The sequence below is a fragment of the Sus scrofa genome, chromosome 1 (assembly GCF_000003025.6).
Source record: "Sus scrofa isolate TJ Tabasco breed Duroc chromosome 1, Sscrofa11.1, whole genome shotgun sequence".
NCBI classification, from domain to species: Eukaryota; Metazoa; Chordata; class Mammalia; order Artiodactyla; family Suidae; genus Sus; species Sus scrofa.
Window position 1 is genome coordinate 11,770,001 of NC_010443.5, and position 19,950 is coordinate 11,789,950.

At 46.8% G+C, this 19,950-nt stretch overlaps 1 protein-coding gene across 12 annotated transcripts in view; it reads right to left on the minus strand.

Annotated features, from left to right (window-relative positions):
• TIAM2 (T-cell lymphoma invasion and metastasis 2) overlaps positions 1-19,950 on the minus strand; it is a 249,364-nt gene that overhangs the window by 121,495 nt on the left and 107,919 nt on the right. The window contains exon 1 of one of the 12 annotated variants that reach the window (XM_021071952.1): positions 15,172-16,478. The exons of 9 other annotated variants lie outside the window; for them this stretch is intronic. The gene's annotated coding sequence lies outside the window, so the exon portion shown is untranslated. Of the gene's footprint in view, positions 1-706; positions 731-750; positions 862-15,171; positions 16,479-19,950 lie in introns of those variants that run through there. 2 more of the 12 variants (XM_021071955.1, XM_021071960.1) reach the window with 2 other exon arrangements.

Here is a 19,950-nt window from a genome sequence, read left to right on the forward strand (position 1 = left end):
CTCAGGGCACTGCCAGATCCTTAACCCACTGGGCAAGGCCAGGGATTGAACCCGCAACCTCATGGTTCCTAGTCGGATTCGTTAACCACTAAGCCCCGACGGGAACTCCTGTTTCTTTCTTTAATATGGTGGCCATCCTACGGTATGAGATGACATCTTACAGTGGTTTTGACTTGCATTTTCCTGACGGTTAGTGACGTTGAGCATCTTTTCATGGCTTTTTAGCCATCTGCGTAGCTTCTTTGGGAGGGGTTGAGGGTGACTTTTAAGGTTAATGAAGCACTGGCCCAGTGTCGCTAATAAAAACCAAAGATACAATCTCTCTGGGGTGATCCACACACATACATTTTAAAGTGAAAAAAAAAAAAAAAGATGTCAAGAAGATTTCACACTTGGGCATCAGGAGATCTAACAGCGCATGGGAGTCTATGACGACTGAGGCCAGGGTTTAAGTAATGAGGTCTGAAACGGTACCGACCCCGTTACTGACCACCTTTCTGTGGGCAGCTCACCCAAACATCTAAAAGGCACAACAGCCACTAGTTGAACTGCCACTAAAAAGTAGCCCCCGTGGCACCTCTAACACAGGAGCTAGAACACAAGAACCCCGCCCTTTGAATGCTCCAAACCCGAGTGGTCAGTCCTGCTTTTTAACTGTAGGAACTACAAGTGGCCAGAGAAGCCCCCAGCAGTTATCTTCAGAGACCTCACAGGATGGGCAGAGGGGAGCCAGCCTTTGTGCTTCTTTACTTTTGTCGAGAACAAGGTCCGAGGAGTTCCCTCGTGGTGTAGCGGGTTGAGGATCTGGTGTGGTCACTGCAGCAGCTCAGTCTGCTGTTGTGGTGTGGGTTCAATTCCTGATCCTGGAACTTCTGCATGCTTCCGGTGTGGCCGAAAAACAAACAAACAAACAAGGTCTAATGATGACCCAGCAGGTGAAAGGCCCCTGGGTAGCCTTTGTCAGGACCCTCCCCTTTTTTAAAATTTATTTTTGGCCATATTGTGGCATGTGGAAGTTCTGGGGCCAGGGATCGAACCCATGCCACAGCAGCGACCCAAGCCACAGTGGTGACAAAGTTGGACCCTTAACCTGCTGAGCCACTAGAGAACTTCAGAGGTGTTTGTGGGGTTCGCTTTTCTTTTGGCTGTACCCATGGAAGCTCTCAGGCCAGGAATCAGACCCATGCCAGAGCAGTGACAACACCAGATCCTTAACCTGTAGGCCACCAGGGAACTCCCCAGGCCTTTCGGATTCAAGGGCCATGTGCCCAAAGACAGCACACACAGCACCAATTCAGGCCCCTCAGCCCAGTGCACAAAGCTGCTACCAAGAGAGGGGCTCCCTGTGTCAGCCGCCCCAGGACACACGAAGACAGGGGTTTGAAGGTGCAGAATGGCTTGGGCTTGGAAGCCTATGCAACCCCCCTCCATCAGCAGATCGTAACCTCAACTCGTCTTACTCCTTTTGAAGTTAAACAAGTTAACTGCAAATTTCACATTCTATTTCATACACACAGCCCTGGACTCTGTCTTTTTTGAAGCGCTGTCCAGTAAGACCCGCAACTTTGGAGCTTGCAGCAGCATTTAATAAACACCGGTTGAAGTGAAGGAAAGCAACGTGACATGACAGAAGGGTGGTTTGGGCACAAACTAGTCCCACCAGGGTCTGCCCGAAAGACTGATGTATGAATCCCCAAGGAAACGCCTCAGGAATGAACACAGGACCGTCCAGAGAAAAGCCGAAAGGCGGGGCCAATGTGCACTGCTGCGGCGGGGGCGGGGGGATGCTGACCAGCTGTTCAGCGTCGCCACTAACTCCCGCAGAAGAAAAGCAGCCTTAAACTGCAGCAAGAAGAATTTATCTAATATTTATGAGAAATTCATTGACAAGGAAGGAGACTCTCCGAGGGAAACCTTAAACGGTCCCTGAGGAGTTTGGCAAATTGAATAGATATTTATCTGCCATGCTTCAGCTGTGACTTTTGTCTGAAAGCAAGAGAATAAATAGGTCAGATTTTCCGCAACCCTGACCCCCTGAACTGCTTTAACGAAGGGAATTCCTGGTATTCAATTTCTAAAAAATTGTGGTTGCTAGAAAGCAGGCTGAAAATATTGAAATGACACACTTCCTGTGAACTTTTTAGAAAAGAAATAGTTTAACCCCGCCCATGTTAAGATGGGAAAAAATATGCACATTGGGTATATCCACCTGCAGAAGCATGTGTCAGATACACTAACGTACAACGAGGCCCGAAGCTGACCAAGGGAAAACGTTAGTGAGGTTACTCGGGAATAAGTGAAATGGTCCTAAGACTGGGTGTAGGTCACAAAGAAAATAGTCAGTGATGTGTATATACTTTTTTTTACAATTTTTTGTATTCACTGGATAATTATGAGAATTTTTAAAAATCGATCACAATCTCCTAAACCTAAAAGCAATCCTTGCCTTTCCTTTTCTACGTTCCCTCCCAATCCCCAAACTCATGAACGTGCTTATTAGTAGCTTTCTGAGCTAAGATCACAAACAAGAAAGGAAGTTCTCTTTCTCTTTAAATTACAATCATCACCCCAGAAACATCCAGCCACGTGGAGGTACTTCACAAATACGTCCTCTCAACCCCAGCAGCCACTGTGCATCCCCCAGCGAAACATCTTCTAGGAGGAAATTCATCAAGATTTACCTTTCTCTTCCTTTGCCTTGAGCTTGGGCTTGAACTGACGTGTCAGATGGCTGATGTCTTCACTTCTACATAGTACGGAATTTATCACAAAGGAAACGAAAAATCCTCCAGCTCACCTCTGCTGTGTGTCCGCCTGAGCTGGCTGCCCAGATGGAGCGCCTACAGCGAAGGTCAGAGGCAACCCCAGTGGGCCAGACCCAGCCGTGAGGAGGGCTGGGGCTGACTGCTGATGGCGAGGCGTGGGGCCACTGCCCCACAGCCAGATTTATGGCTGAGCAAGGCAGTTAAGGGTGGCTCCAGTCCTACCAACCAGGAGATATTGACAAGACCCTCACATCATCTCAGACAGATTTTTACGCTGAAATAGAAGCCTCATGATTGGACAAGGCAAACATTTCAGATAGTGCTAAGAGCGAGGAGGGGAAAAAAAGATAAGAAAAGGACTCACCCCTACCCGTAACAATATCTACTTGCTTTAAGGGTGGGAAGCTGGGAGGTGGGGGAAGCTTCAATCATTAAGGAGGGAAATCTCAGACTCCTTGTCTGGTTTGTGTCACAGAACTTGGGTTTAAGGCCTGCTTCCGCCTCTCGCACAGCATGCGAGTTTTAGGGCAAATTACTCTATGCTTTCTGAATCTCATTTTCCCGATTTGCATCTTGAGGATAAAAATATCTGTCCTATCTCCTTCACAGACTGAATGTGGAAATCTATGCGAAACCACCTTAAAAAAACAAAACTGTGAAATGCAACACAAATATCCAGTACCATTAATAATTTTTAGTTACAAATTTAATTTGGTGTTGCAGGATATCTTAGCATAATGGTTGGCTGCTTCAGATATTTTAGTAACTATTAGTACATTAGCGATTACACGTTTATGTATATAAGTTTGGAATTGCCCAAATCCCACTGTCAGCAATTGTCCAATTTTGATCAATTCCCCTATAATTACAGCACCTAAAACTATCTAATTTGTCAGATGTGTCAAATGTTAACAAAAACAGTGGCACAAGCTGTGTGCTGGTATTATTACATGTTAGGAAATGTAAGAAGGAAGCCAGGCTCCGTGGCTTGGCTTGTGAAAGCACCTGTCTGGTAGAAAAGGTAAGATCAGCTCACACTGGACAGCTGACATTACCTTAAGCCAGGTGCACTCAACCATGATGATTCTGGCCCCCACAATACCTAGAAATGTTTTTGGCGGTCACGACTGAGGTCATGGTACTGACATCTAATGGGAAGAGTTCAGAGATGCTGTTAAAACCTCTTATAATGCACAGGACGGCCCCCACAGGCAATGATTGTCTGGTTCCATATGTCATTAGTGCAGAGGCTGAGAAACTCTGCCTTGAAATTTTTTTTGCCTATCTCATTAAACCCACTAAAATACAAGAAAAAATACTCCTAAAAGTCTAGAGCAAGAGCATCGGCACTCTGTCAAAGGAGCCAAACTGCCTAACAAATTCTGCAAATACTGCCCGAACCTGCTTCCCTCGTCTTGTGTCAATGAACTGCCCTTGGATGCAGGAAAACGCAGACGGGACAGAGCTCATTTCGAATCATAAACCTGGACCGAGTTTGGCTGACGGGCGGGCAAAAGGAACATCTGGTCTCCATAGGCATAGTGCTCAGCGGGAGGAATCCTTATAAATGGGCAGAAAGCAGGCTGCTGCTTCAGGCCTCAAAAGCCAAGCAGCCATCGTGGAGCCGCCCTGGTTCTATTTCAATTCAGCAGGACTCCTTCCAAAGGCACATTAACAGATGAATGGACAAACCCATCTGCAGCAAGGAATGCCCAGAACAGGATCTCAGTGGACAAGCATGGCTGGTATTCAACAGGGGAAAAGCAATAAATTCCATAGAGACAAAAGCCCAGCTTTTGCACAGTTCATCACCTTTCTAAGCCAATTTATCATAAGCAGGATCCCTCAGCACTCACACCTGCTTTTATACAAAATGTTAACATCTGCAGCATTGCTTACATAAGTGTTTGTCCTAAGGTTCATGACCCACTGATGCATCATTTAATGATTTGAGACCAATAATTTTTTTGGCTGCGCCTGTGGTATGCAGAAATTCCAGGGCCAGGGACCAAACCCGAACCACAGCAGTGATAACACCAGATCCTTAACCCGCTGAGCCACCAGGGAACTCCTAGTATCAATATTTTTAGATGACTAGAATATAATGGAGAAGAAAAGAAGAAAAAAGGAAAGAAAAGGAACAGAGAATATAGTAAAAGGAACAGAGAAGATTTTATCTGAAAAAGGACACTAAATTTTTTGTGTGCTTGAATGTTTGCCTATATTCTGGGTTGTGAAGTAAAATTATATCTCCTTGAGTAATGATCAATAAAAAAAAGAGTTTGAAAAAACTGCTTTAAAAAAAAATTTGTTTGGCCATGCCCATGGCATATGGAAGTTCCCAGACTATGGATCAAACCCACGTCACAGCAGCAACCTGAGCCTCTGCAGTGGCAACACCAGGTCCTTAATCCACTACACCACAAGGGAACTCCTGAAAACAGTGATTTATAAAACCGCAAGTAGTAGTTTCATCAGAATGGCACATCCATTCTAATAAGACCCAAGGACAACCCAAGTCTAGAGGGTCATGAAACATTTGAAAAATCATTGCTCAAAGCAAATAATTCAGCTGGATAAGAAGAGCCAGAAGGAAAAAGACTCATCATCATTAATGTGCAATTCTGGAGTCCTCTTGTGATTCAGCGGGTTATGGGTGTCCGGCACTGTCACTGCCGTTTCTCAGGTCGCTTCAATCCCTGGCCCAGGAATTTCCACGTGCCATGGGTGCAGCCAAAAAAAAAAAAAAAAAAAGTGCAGGTCTGGGCACCACATGTGAGGTCCATGTACTCGCCCTTCTACAGTCTACGAATTAAAAGAAGCTTCCACTGGACACTCAAATGCTTTCTATGAAAATTAAAAATCCCCCCCCCCAAAAGAAGTCAGCTGAAGAACTGGGTCTTGAGGCTGTGTGGGATTCTGCTGGATGAAGAAAGGAAAGCAGGACATTTCAAGGAATAGAAAACAGTGCGTCTGAAGACACAGGCTCTCCAGAACCACTCTCCGAATCCATAAGTGACTGAATCAACCAGCAGACAGCAGACTCAATGAAGAAAGCCCCCAGCTTGCTCAGGAACGGTGACAAGCGCAGCAGGGGCTGAGCACAAGTGTCAGGGACAACGTTCAGAGAGGTGAGCAGGAAACAGTGAGAGGGGAAGGTGGAAGGAGGGAGCGGGGGCTGGGGGAGACCTGACCATCACCGCCCATCACCCTCGTGTCCTCCCTCACTGGCCCAGGAGCCCCGCCGTGGCACCATCTCCTGGGGACACGCTGGGACACCCCCCAGGAAGGAGTCCACAGGAACCAACAGCTCCGACATCAGTGTGGGCAGCAGCACTGGCAGAAGAAGAAAACGCCCTTGGTGTTGGCGGCAACTTGGGGAGCAGAAGTGAAATGAGCGTTTCCATGCCCAACTCGACGTGCATTTTTTTCCCAGGAGAGAAACAAAAGCCCCGTCATCTCTGATCCCCTCCCCAAAGGGGCTTCTCGGCTCTTGGAGGAAAGGGGAGCAATTCCCAACGTGAACCGTCTGTAGAATCAATAAGCGAGTTTACAACGTCTCCCGCAGCGTGGAGTGTAGGAGAGTGGTGGTGAGACCCACAATCCCACAAATATTACTGCTATGCCTTTGGAATGTCGGTGAGTTGAGAGGCCCAGCTACATCTGCGCCATCACGGAAACTGAAAATATTTCAGGGTTGTTTTTTTTTTTTTTTTAAATCACCACTTCCATAAAAGTGACAGCATTCATAGAGTCTAAACTGATCTATGGAAAGAGAAACTTTCTTATTTTTCTTTCAGAAATGATCAAAACAAATCCCATGCATATTCATTCACGGTCTTTCAAGCAGGAATTTTTTTTTTTTTTTTTTTTTTTTAATACCCAATGTTGAGTCCCTGTCTACATTTTCTCCCAAGGGTCCTTCAAGTCTCATCCACAAATACTGGCCAACGCCTTGGTCTCTGTAGAGCCTGTACTGCTTTGGTGACTGCTGCAAACAAAGATTCACAAGATTGGAAATGGTTAGCATGACCTTTTTTTTTTTTTTCTCCTGTCAGAGGTTCTTAGGCTAGGGGTCAAATCAGAGCTGGAGCCTCTGGCCTACACCACAGCCACAGCCAATGCTAGATCTGAGCCGTGTCTGCCACTTACACCACAGCTCACAGCAATGCCGGATCTTTGCCCCACCGAGTGAGGCCAGGGATCGAACCTGCATCCTCATGGATACCAGTCAGATTCAATTCCGCTGAGGTGGGAACTCCAGCATGACAAAGGGAAGTTCCTGGACTACGGGTCCAACTGCAGCTGCAGCGGAGGCCGAGGCCACAGCCAGGGTAACGCGGGAGCCGAGCCGCGTCTGTGAGCTACACCACAGCTGGCAGCAAGGCCGCAGCCTGAACCCACTGAGCAGGGCCAGGGATCGAACCTGCATCCTCACAGAGACAACGCCAGGTCCTTAACCTGCTGAGGCACAATGGGAACTCCTAGCATCACTTTTAAATCACCCTCTCTCTCACTTGAACATGACGCTCAAAACAGTTTGCATGACTTTTAAATAACTCCCCTTTTTAACTTTTAGGCACAGGAGCCATTCCGCAACAAGGGACCTCAGATACGGGCAGGCACCTCCCAAGCTTCACACCGAAATGGAAATCGAAGCCCATGCCTTGGAAGCCCAGGCTGTCACCGCAAGGCCTCCCAGCAACCCGGAGACCCGCATACGCACACGAGGCTCGTGCTGCAGTAAATCACATGGCAGGCGTCACCCTCCGCAACGCGGGTCGTGTTCTGTGACAAGATGTGCCGTGGCCATTGGACCAGGTTGTTCTTGGCCAAGCAGCTCTTCATTACACACTGTTCCGTTTACATTAAAAATCAACAGGCTTAATTAAACCGCACATTCCTGCCTCAGGTGTAAACGGGTTTTTCCCCTCTCACGCATGTGTAACGCGGCCGCTGCAGCTTCTGCTCGTAGCCCGATTTAAGCATCCATTTCGCTAAGTCTAGGTCTTAAAGCCACAACAGAAGTCGTTCTGAGGCCTGCAGGTAAAACTAGAGCAATCATTGCTGAACTTTTCCATAAATTGCACATATATGTGTGTGTGTATATATATATATATATTTTTTTCTTTTCTTTTCTTTTTTGGCTGCATCCACAGCATGTGGACATTCCTGGGCCAGTGATAGAACCCATGCCATAGCAGTGACAACATCAGATCCCTAGCCCTCTGCACCACAAGAGAACTCCCTAAATCATTAATTATTCAAAACAAACCTGCTAAGATTTTAGCAGGTAACTTTACAGAAACTTTTGGGGGGGAAAATAGATAGTTTTAGTATGTATAGTTTGAATTTCATAATTTACAGGAATTTAACATCTTTGATACCTCAAGTAGATGGGCATGCAGAGGGGAAGGGCTTAATGCATGCAGAGCTGCGTGTGCCAGGACGGGGACAACAACCCCGATAGCTTGCACATGCACCCCTGTTTCGTAGGAGAGGGAACGTTAGCCTCCGGGAATGAGGAAAGCGGACCAAGATCACCAAGGGGCAAAGGGAGGAATCCAACCTGAATTTCTCTCATCTTTTGTTTTTTTTTTTTTTGAACATATGTATTGCATCAATATAAATTGTTTCTGTATTTTTTAAATCTGAAAATACTCTTTTTTTCTTTTTAAATATAATTTAACTTTCAGGCTCCTCTTTTCTCTTTTTTCATTTTAGGGCCATACCCATAGCATACAGAGGTTCCCAGGATAAGAGTCAAATCGGAGCTGCAGCTGCCGCCCTATACCATAGCACAGCCACGCCAGATCCAAGCCACAACTGCGACCTACATCACAACTCATGGCTACCCCAGATCCATAACCCACTGAGCGAGACCAGGGATCAAACCTGCATCCTCACGGATACTAGTTGGGTTCTGAACCTGCCAAGCCACAACGGGAGCTCTAGGCTCCTCTTTAAGAAGAATAGTTGTGACCTATGCCCCTTTCATACTTACTTTTCCCTAGAAATGGCCTTTTTCCAGGCAGAAAAGGCCCCTACAGCTGGGGATAGGGAGGTGAGAATGCAACGAAAAACTGAAATTTTGAGTTAACTAAGGAGCCTGAAGGTTAAAAGGTACTTCTTCTATTCTACTGCTTTACCAAGAACATAGCACAAAAGAGAATTGTGTTTTTTTTTTTAATCTTTTTAGGGAGGCACCTGTGACATATGGAGGTTCCCAGGCTAGGGGTTGAATCAGAGCTACAGCTGCTGGCCTACACCACAGCCACGGCAACGCCAGATCCGAGCCATGTCTGCGACCTATACCACAGCTCACAGCAAAGCCGGATCCTTAACCCACTGAGCGAGGCCAGGGATCGAACCTGCAACCTCATGGATACTAGTTGGCTTTGCTTCCACTGCACACAACAGGAACTCCAAGAATTATGTTTTCTTGATAGTTTAAGCTACATGGTCATTATTCTAAATGTCAGTTATAATTTATAATATATTTTCCAAAAGCTGCGGGGGTGGGACCTGGTGACCAAGACCCAGTTTGTGGGGCGGGGCGGGGGGTAACTCAAGACCACAGAAAAATCAAGGGAGAGTCTTCCTGAAGTTTCCATTTCATCTAATGCTAGGGAATTTAAACATTGCTTCCATAATAAAGAAACATACATCATTAAATAAAATATACAATTTACACTTTGAGATGACATGGAGCTCAAGGATAGCATTTCCATTAGGTTGCTTTAGCCATATCACCATGTAACCTAAATAGGATATACTTTCACTGAATAATGTAATGAATGTTTACTGAGCAATCGGTCTGTGCTAGAACTGTTCTAGACCCAGGGATATAGCATCAGAACCCTTCCCACCCCGACCCCCCCCCCCAAAAAAAATCCCTTTCATGGAACTTATCATGGGGAGACTGAAAAATAAAGGAAAGGTTATATCTTCGAAGGTGATAAGTACTTTATTTTTTAATTTTATTTATTTTTATTAAAGTATAGTGAATTTACAATGTTGTACCAATTTCTGCTGTATAGCAAAGTGACCCAGGCACACACACACACATTCTTTTTCTCAAACTATCTTCCATCATGTTCTATCCCAAGTGATTGGACACAGTTCCCTGTGCTGTACAGCAGGACCTCACTGCTTATCCATTCTAAATGTAATAGTTTGCATCTACTAACCCCAAACTCCCCGTCCATCCCACTCCCTCCCCCTTGGCAACCACAAGTGGTTCTCCATGACTGTGCATCTATTTCTGTTTTGTGGATAAGTTCTTTTGTGTCATAGAAGGTGATAAATACTTTAGCAAAAAAAAAAAAAAAAAAAAAAAGGCGGGGAGGCCAAGGGGGAAATAGGCTCTGTGGGGGAGGGGCTACAGGTTTAGAAAGAGGAATAAAGAAGACCTCACTGAATGGTGTCACTTAACCAAGGACCTGCGGGAGGGGAGACCACGTGGACCCTGGGGAAAGAGCATTTGACACGGAGGACAGAAACTGCAAACGCCCAGAGAGGTGGATAGGCAGGACACCAGGGCGGTCAGAGAGGGGACGAAGCACACGAGGATGCAGCCAGAAGGACATCTGAAGGACCCTGGCTTTCACACTGAGACAGAAAGTCATGAATAGAGGGCTGTGAATAGAGAAGGCTCATCATGGGGCCTCTTTCAAAAAAACCCCCGTGGCTGCCTGTGGTCTGGGCAGCGGGCAGCAAGGTGGAAGCGGGGGCCCGTTGGGCAGGGAGGGTAATTCAGGTGGGAGGGGAGGTGGGTCAGACTCAAGTGGGAGGGGTAGGGAGTGGTCTGAATCTGGACACAGGGGAGAGCAACTGGAGCCCCAGGTCGAAGGGTGGGAGCAATGACAGGTCAGAGACGCGCCCGATCTTTAGCCTAAGCCTCTGCAAAAACAGGGAAGGCAGAGCGGAGCGGGCTTGGAAGGAGCTTGGAGGAGCTTGGGAGGGCTTGGGAGGAGGTGGTTCCGCCTGTGTTGGGTGTGAGACGCCTGTTAGACATTACGGTGGGCGTGCTGAGTCGACCTTTGGACTTGGGAGCCCAGAGTTCCCAGGAGAGACGGGCCTGGGGCACACGCTTGCCATCGCCCCTGTGAAATGCATTTTAAACATACACTGGATGAGCTCCCCACGGGGTTAAATAAACAAAGAGAAGAACAGAGGTCCATTGACGCCCCAGGGTCCTCCAAAGTGAGGAGGCCAAGAAATAAGGAAAAACAGAAGGAGCCATCGGTAAATCAAATTAAGTGGAAACCTAGAAAAGACGTTGTTCTCGGAGTTCCCTTGTGGCGCAGCAGGTTAAGGATCTGGCATTGTCACTGCTGTGGCTCGGGGGGCTGCTGTGGCGCGGGGGGCTGCTGTGGCGCAGGTTCCATCCTGGGCCTGGGAACTTCCACATGCCTTGGGAGCGGCCCAAAAACAACAAAAAAAGAACAGAGAATCAGACGGTAGCTAGGAATCCAAAAAAGGGATGGATGTGTGTGTGTGTGTGTGTGTGTGTGTGTGTCTTCAGGAGAAATCCCAGCATGCACTGGGAAGGCCTGGAAAGAATCAGATGGGGGGTTGGGGGAGTGGTGGGGGTAACACACCAAGACTGCTGCCCTTCACTGGCCAAAGCAAAAGGAGGCTTCCTCCCAAGCCTGCTCGTCACCAGAGAGGGACCCAGCCAAGCAGCCACGACCCTCCACTGTGAGAGAAACCTGAGAACAACCGATAACAGCCACGGGCGATAAGGAGCCAGGACAAAATGATATCCACTCTGGCAAGGAAATTTTGGCAAGCTACTGATCTCTGTGTCTTCTTAAAATTCCTTATAACTTCCCCCGTCCAGGTCATGGCGGGGGACAGGGGGCAGGGTGGCAAGTGAATATTTTCGCTTGGCTCTGCTTACCTCTGGGTTTGGGGACTGCTGTTTTGCATTTCGCCTTTGGGTCCTTTGCGAGCACCCTACCCATTCTCCAATGGAACATACATGCACCTGCACGTATGCGACAGCGGGTGTGTTCCCTGAGTGTCCGCACGCTCTTCACCAAGCTCGTCACGCTTACTGCCCTCTGACAGCTCGGGCCTCCCTGGCTCGCGGCCGCCTGTGAGCACAGATTCCTTCCCCGTCCCTCCGCCTTCCACGGTGGCTGCGGAGGACCTGAAGACAAGCCTGCCTTCATCCTCTCCACCCACAGGCTCTTTTCACTGGCTCTGATGGTACGGGTTTTGAGCTTTTGTCTTCCGCCTGGCTTCAGCCCTGCCTCCCTCCCCTTCAGAAATCCTGCTCTAATAACCCTGCAACTAGAGAAAAGTGTTTTTCACGGTCCGGGAAAAACACAGGATGTGGAAGTTATCACTTTCCAGGGTTGTCCTCAAGAGACTCAGGATGTTGAAACCTTACGTTTTAGGAACGCCCTGGACCCACTTCTTCCTGACACGGTCGGCAGCACTGAGCACAACCCTTCCTAGGACGCAGTGAGAACTCAAGTCTATCGCTCTACACGTCAAGTTTATTTTTCCAAAAGGGCCTTCCATTCCCTTGGCGCCAAAGCTCAAGTCCATCTGCCGTCTTCTGTTCTCTCCCAGAGCCTCTCTTGTCAGGCACAGAATTAACGAAAACTACAGTCCTCAGGTGGAACGGGATCGTGGGCAAAGCAAAACCTCTCCATGTAAGGCTGAGAGAGGGAGAGACGGACGGATGAAGTCTGGTCAAAGCTGTCATCTCACACAGGTCAGTAACACACGGGCACCTAAAATCCCCTCTGGCAACAGTCAGCCGGACTGACGACCACTGACCGAGGGTAGAGCTCTGACCTTCAATAAGATCAGGGGAAAACCAAGGTCTCCGTCCTGTCTCTGCCTAGACCCTTACGCCTGTTTGGTTTGCTAAGTAGGTAAATAAGCAGGTGTGTAACCTGATGAAAGAAAAGAAAGGAGGGAGGAAAATGGGTGTGTGGTGGGTACACGTGTGTACATGCACGTGTCTCTATCAGTTTATAAAGGTATCTCGGGCGGTGCGGAGGTATTTCCCAAGTACAGAAACAGGTGGGGTAAGGAAAGGCTAACAAAATACCTGTATCACGTCCCAGCTCAGCCACTCACCATCGCAGGACCTTTGGATGAGCCACTTCAGTTCTGCAGGTTTTCCGTTTAAAAACTTGCCTAAGGTCCCTTTTCGGCTCTGCGATGCTACAGACTCTACAGAGCTGACCAGAGGGTGTTACGGCATCTTCCTCGGACACTGAGCTTAATGCCTCCGAACATTTGTGAGACCGTCTGAGATAGAACTGAGTCCTCAACAGACACCCAACCCACCATTACTGAAATTCAAGTGATTATAAATACCATGTTTAGTACCTTTGTGTGTCAACAGTCAGAAATTCAGGTTTATCTAGGATCAGTTCTCGTCCGAGTCCCTAATATCCTTGCTATTTCTTTTAATTCCATACCTTTACCTTTTTTGAGTCTTTCCAATAAAGCCATGTTTTACCTTGACCCTTACGTAAGGTACACTTAGCTTCAAATGAAAATGCGAATTATCCCTTAAAACTAAAAAAATATGTCCCAAAAGACCTCATTCTGAAATGTTCTGTAAAAAGGAGATAACCTTAAAAAAAAAATCTCCGTTAAGCGAAGGCATCTCACGAGCGTGGTTTACGATTGCCACGTCAATGAATCTACCCATGGCTAAACCCGGAGGCACAGATGGACAGAGAAGTGTCCCATCAGGTATTTAAGGAGCGAGAGCTTTGCCCCTTCAGGCTTCACTCGGTGTTGTTCCCACATCCACTGGATGGCAGTTGCAGGAACAGGTGGGGGGAGACTGTACCACCCTGAAGTCTCCGGAGAAGGGAACACCCAATCTTGGACCACCAAGACAGAATCATCTGTTTTACCCAGTGGCTCAGTGAAGGACCACTTGGGAAGGATGATCACTGGGCAAGGAGCCGGGCCCTTATCTTGTGCGGCCAGGCATCCTAGATCAGGCCTGATGCAAGGAGAAGGCTTTTGCCAGTCGCTCCCCACCCACCCCCCAGCACTCAAGTATTGAAAGAAAGGTGTTATCTATTTGCGTTCAAAACACCATGTCGTAGGGACTGGAGTCAGAAGGCCCTTGAACAGACTTCACTTTCTGTCCACAGGCTCTGGTGAACATCAAAGTGGTTGACAAGTGTTAATCTGACGACACGAGCAGGCGGGCGGGCGGTGCTCACGTGGTCCCTGCCAGACATGCTTAGTTGCTCTGTCAGAGCAGCACTCTCTAAGTTCAAAGGAAGAGTAATAAATAAAATGTCGCCAACGTTTCTATTAATTCTACACTACCTGGACGGCACCCCCATTCCTCCATCCCTTAAAGACATTTCTGTAAACGGAGGGAAGGAGCAGACAAGGGACCCACAGAGCAGAGGCACGCGGAAGGGGCACACCCATCGCCCGCCCTAAAATAACCCATAACCTCATTCTACCAAAAGTGCGTCTCAAACTTTAGAATCCCTGAGAGTGACACGGGGCCACATCGAAACGCTGAAACGTGTTAGGGGAAACTCCAGCAGCTGTTCTGCCGGCCCCTTACTTTCCAGAAATTCTATAAATAATCGTCCAAGTTACCATGACTTCAATAACGCGTCCTATTTCTGTCTCTCCACCTACCAATTTTCTGCGAATTACATGCTTGGCCAAATTAACATCAAGCTGAGGGGAAGACTCTGCCCAGCCAGGTCGCTCCTTCCCCGCCGAGGAACTCGCTGTTCAAACGCCTGATGACACGAATCCATCATTCCACTTAAAACCAGTACCCCCCACGTACACATGACAAGGGGTTCCACTTCCTTTTCCGAACGTCTGAGATGAAAGTTAAGGATAAACCTTCATCAAGGGTGAACATCAAACCACGAGTTCGAAAGGAAAGGCAAACTCTTTGGCGCTCCCTCAGCTCAAAAGCAAGGCTTGATGAAGTTACATGAATAACCAGGAAACTCTAAAATATAAGCTCCCAGGGCATTTTCACTCCCCTACGTGCCCCGAAAGAATTAGCTGGTAAAGATAACGTCATGGTCACTAACGTTTCAACCTGATCAGACTGAGAAATGGTACTTTCTGGAGAGGGCAGGAAAACATAAATCCAGACCGCATATATCAGCAGCTTGGGGAGAGTTAATTAGTAAAAGGATGGACAGCTGCCCTAAACCACCCACGGGCATGTGGAAGAATATCGACCCTCAACCTTAAAGGAAATACTCCCTCCGGCACCACAACGTGGGCAGCCCGGGGATAAAATAACGCAAAGCAGAGCAACGTCGGCGCAGGATGAAATCGGCCAAGAGGCACATTTCAGGAAGCACTGATATCTCACAAATAAAATGAAGTCAGCTGCAGGAGGGCGAAACGCCACAGCTGCAAATCTTACCGTTGCCAAAACGTTGGATGTAGCTACTTTTTCTCAGGGGATGGGGTTCCCGGGAGTCAGGATCCATACCCACGTCCACGGCCACCTCCTCCTTTCTGCCCATGGGAAGGCAGGAAACGGCATCTAACACTTCATGCTCGGCCGTGAGGAGCTAAAAACAGATCCTGTGCAACGCCGGGTATATTTTTGTCTGCTAGCTACACACCCTCATCATGTTCAATTTTTTCCATTGGTGGAAGAGTATGATGCAGACTTAACCAGAAAGTGGTTTTCCACGGGCTGCCGGCAGCGATTAGCCAGGACGGCCTGCCACCCGGCCCCAGAGCCGCGGGGCTGGCCCATGACTGCGTTGCTGTTGGCCCTGCATTCCAGAATTACCACCGAAGTTCCATAGGAACACGGCTCCAGCATTCGCTGAATAAAGGTTCACTTACTGGAAGGGAGCCTCGGCTGCTTTTTTAAGGCTTTTAGCAGGAAGAATACACACCTACCATCCTTGTGTTTAGAGCTGTAGTAAACATTTTGTCTCCAAAACCACAGCTGGAATGTGACGGCCATAAAAATCCTGCCTCCAGAGCAGCGCTTCAAAATAATTTTGTGATTTGCAAAATAGCGGATGTATACTTACTCTATGTTCCTTGCTAGAATTACTTTGCTTTTAAGTGAGCTCAACTACAGTGTCCCACATCGAAAGTCTTTGTTATCACTATTTAGTCAAAAATACGCATTGAATTGCCTTAAAAAAAAAAGAAAAAAAAAAAAGATGGACCAGCAGGGTTCTTAAGTCTTCCGGTATCTTTTGATGAAAGACCTTCAATTGAAAAATGCCCAGAAAGTTCCCTTGTGGCTCAGCAGGTTAAGGATCTGTCATTGTCACTGCAGAAGCTTAGGTTGCTGCTGTGGCACACGTTCAATCCCTGGCCTGGGAACTTCCAAATGCCACGGGTATGGCCCCCCAAAAAAATTATCCCCAAAAGATAAAGCAACATTTTCAGATCTTTTTATATTCGTCACTAAGGAGAGGGTGCTGAATACGAAAACAGGATTACATTTGTGTAGTGCTTAAACTTTTGAAATTACAGTCTACAGAAGAAATCAGTTTAAGTTTCCAAGTTATCGTGGACAACAATTTTTAGGATGTTTTCCATTATGTTAAAAATGTGAATGGACCTACACATGCAACAGACAAGATTCTTACATAACATTAAAGATTCTATCTACTTTAGGCACATAAGCTTTATGTTTAATTGCTATTTTTATTTATATTTTGTTTATTTATTTACCTATTTATTTTGCTTTTTAGGGCCGCACCCTTGGCATAAGGAGGTTCCCAAGCTAGGGGTCAAATCGGAGCCACAGCTGCCAGCCTATGCCACAGCCATAGCAATGCAGGATCTGAGCTGCATTTTCCACCTACGCCACAGGCCAGGGACTGAACCCACAACCTCATGGTTCCTAGTCGGATTCGTTTCTGCTGCGCCATGACGGGAACTCCTAGGCATATAAACTTTAATTTCCTTATCCTGCATGAAAAATATTTATGTACCGATATATACATCTACGCATATAGGAATACACACACGTACAAACAGAATTTTGTTTCCACATAGTTTCCATGTAGTTAGTACAAGCTTGCAGATACACTTTCTAATCTTAATTGACAAATAATAAGAGCCATTACATAAGATCATCAGCCCAAGAATTATAAAAGCTAGTCTAACCTCCACAAAAATTTAAATTAGTGAACATAGAACCAAAGAATTTTTAGTCTTGGTGGGAGTTCTCTTGTGGCGCAGCAGGTTAAGGATCTAGTATTGTCCCTGCTATGGCGAAGGTTCAATCCCTGGCCTGGGAACTTTCACATGCTGTGAGTGCAGCCAAAAAAAAATTTTAATTAAATTCAAAAAAAATATTTTTTTTGAAGAATTTTTAGGGCTTCCCATCGTGGCTCAGTGAGGGGAACCTGACTAGCATCCATGAGGACACGGGTTTGATCCCTGGCCTCACTCAGTGGGTTAGGGATCCAGCACTGCGGTGAACTGTGGTGTAGGTTGCAGATGAGGCTCAGATCCAGCGTTGCTGTGACTGGCGTAGGCTCCGATTGGACCCCTAGCCTGGGAACCTCCATATGCCATGGGTGCATCCTTAAGAAGACAAAACAAACAAACAAAAGAATTTTTAGTGATGGTGAAAAAAAGCTGAAAAAATTCCCTACTCCAAGCCCCTCACTTAACAGATCAAAAATGAGGTCTTAAGGGACTTGTTCAGGGTCACATAGCTGGTCAGCAGCCAAGACCTGCCACCCAAGTAACCACAACCCCTGGGACTGAAGTCAGAAGGTTGCTATGGAAACCAAGTCACATAACAGAAAACACGGGAATTCCCAACACGTTCATTCGACGTGTGCCCGGGGTAAAACACCCTGGGTAGACACAGAAGAAGAAGAAAGGACACGAAGTCTCTGAGATGCCCTGGGATCCAGCTCCTTCATTCCTGCTCCCCTAACAATGACGTATCAGCCAGCAGAACACAAGCAATTTTCTTCCACACACGTTTGAGACAGAAGAACTGCTCCTTGATATGGAGAGGCGGGGATTACGGTCAGGAAGGAGGAGAGTTAAAGAGCCGATTCTGAGGGTAGAAAGTATTCAAAGAACAATTAGCAGCACAGAGATGTTTGGCGCCTCTATTGTTCTTAAGACAATCCTGGCTTTTTGATACACTTTATGCATAGATGTCTCCCAGCCAGAAGTGCCTGAAAGACTGAATTATCTGCAACATTCCGCAGACACTTTCAACGGGTTTGCATTGTCCAGTTCCATTTTTTATCACTGAGGTCACCCCAATAACTTTAGTTCTATGAATTTATAGAGTCCCTTGGGGTTTCAAACTATGTCAGATCTTTCAAATTCTTTAGACTTTGTCCAACTCTAGCAAAACACTCTCAATTTGGTACTCCATCCTAAAATTACAAAAGCCAGCATATTTCCACATCATGAAAGCTAAAATGTATCTTTCTAATGCTTCATTCTGACACTTGTGTTAACAGGCAACTAAAATTGAATTCCTGGGATTTCCCATTGTGGTGCAATGGAAATGAACCCGACTAGTAATCATGAGGTCATGGATTTGATCCCTGGCCTCACTCACTGGGTTAAGGATCGGCATTGCCATGAGCTGTGGTGTCAGTTGCAGACATGGCTCAGATCATGAGTTGCTATGGCTGTGGTGTAGGCCAAAAGGACCACTAGCCTGGAAACTTCCATATGCCGAGGATGCGGCCCTAAAATGCAAAAAAAAAAAAAAAAAAATTTAATTGAATTCTTTGACAAAGATCTCTGGACATTACATAAATTACTACTGAATTCTACCCCCAAACACACAATGCAAAATGACACATTAAAAAGTAAACACAGGGAGTTCCCGTCGTGGCGCAGTGGTTAACGAATCCGACTAGGAACCATGAGGTTGCGGGTTCGGTCCCTGCCTTTGCTCAGTGGGTTAACGATCCGGCGTTGCCGTGAGCTGTGGTGTAGGTTGCAGACGCGGCTCGGATCCCGCGTTGCTGTGGCTCTGGCGTAGGCCGGTGGCTACAGCTCCGATTCAACTCCTAGCCTGGGAACCTTCATATGCCACAGGAGCGGCCCAAGAAATAGCAACAACAACAACAACAAAAAGGCAAAAGACAAAAAAAAAAAAAAAGTAAACACAGAAAAATGTTATAGAATTGAAGTGATGGGTTCATTGTTCACTTTGGACTTTTCTGCGTTTCTGTAAATTTTCCCAATAAGGAGTTGAGGGGAAATCACTGTCTTGCTCTCTGTCTCTCTCCTTCTCTCACATGCACACACACCCACACACACCCCCACAGACACACCCACACCCACACACAGACACAGCAGAAAAGTGGTTGCCAGGTTGGGATGGGGAAATAGGGAGAGGTGGTAAAAAGGGAACAAACTTTTAGCTACAAGATGAATAAGATCTGAGGATCCATGGGTAACATGTGGCTACAGCTGATGACACCATACTGTACAATTAAAATGTGCTAAGAGTAGAACTTCAGGAGTTCTCGTCGAGGTTCAGCGGAAACGAATCTGAGTAGAAACCATGAGGTCGCAGGTTCGATCCCTGGCCTCGCTCAGTGGGTTAAGAATCCAGCATTGCTGTGAGCCGTGGTGTGGGTCGCAGACGCGGCTCCGATCCCGAGTTGCTGTGGCTGTGGTGTAGGCCAGCAGCTGTGGCTCCGATTAGACCCCTCGCCTGGGAACCTCCATATACCTCAGGTATAGCCCTCAAAAGGAAAAAAAAAAGATAGTAGAACTTCAATGTTCTCACCCAGAAAAACAACAACAACAATAAAAAGCAGTGAAGTAAGGGAAGTGCTAATTCACTAGAAGGGGTGATCCTTTCACTATGTATTAATATATCAAACTTATCATTTTATATGTCAATTATACCTCTAATAAAGCTGACTTTTTTTTTTTTTTAATGGCTGTACCTGCAGCATATGGAAGTTCTCAGGCCAGGGGTCGAATTGGAGCTACATATGCAACTTACACCACAGTTACAGCCACACTAGATCTGAGCTGCCTCTGCGACCCATGCCACGGCTTGCAGCCACGCCATACCCTTTACCCACTGAGAAAGGCCAGGGATCAAACCCGCATCCTCATAGACACTATGTTGGGTTCTTAACCCAATCAGCCGCAATGGGAACTCCAAGCTGAAATAAAAAAAAATAAAAAATTTAAAAAAACCATGTTTTACTATTTGCCT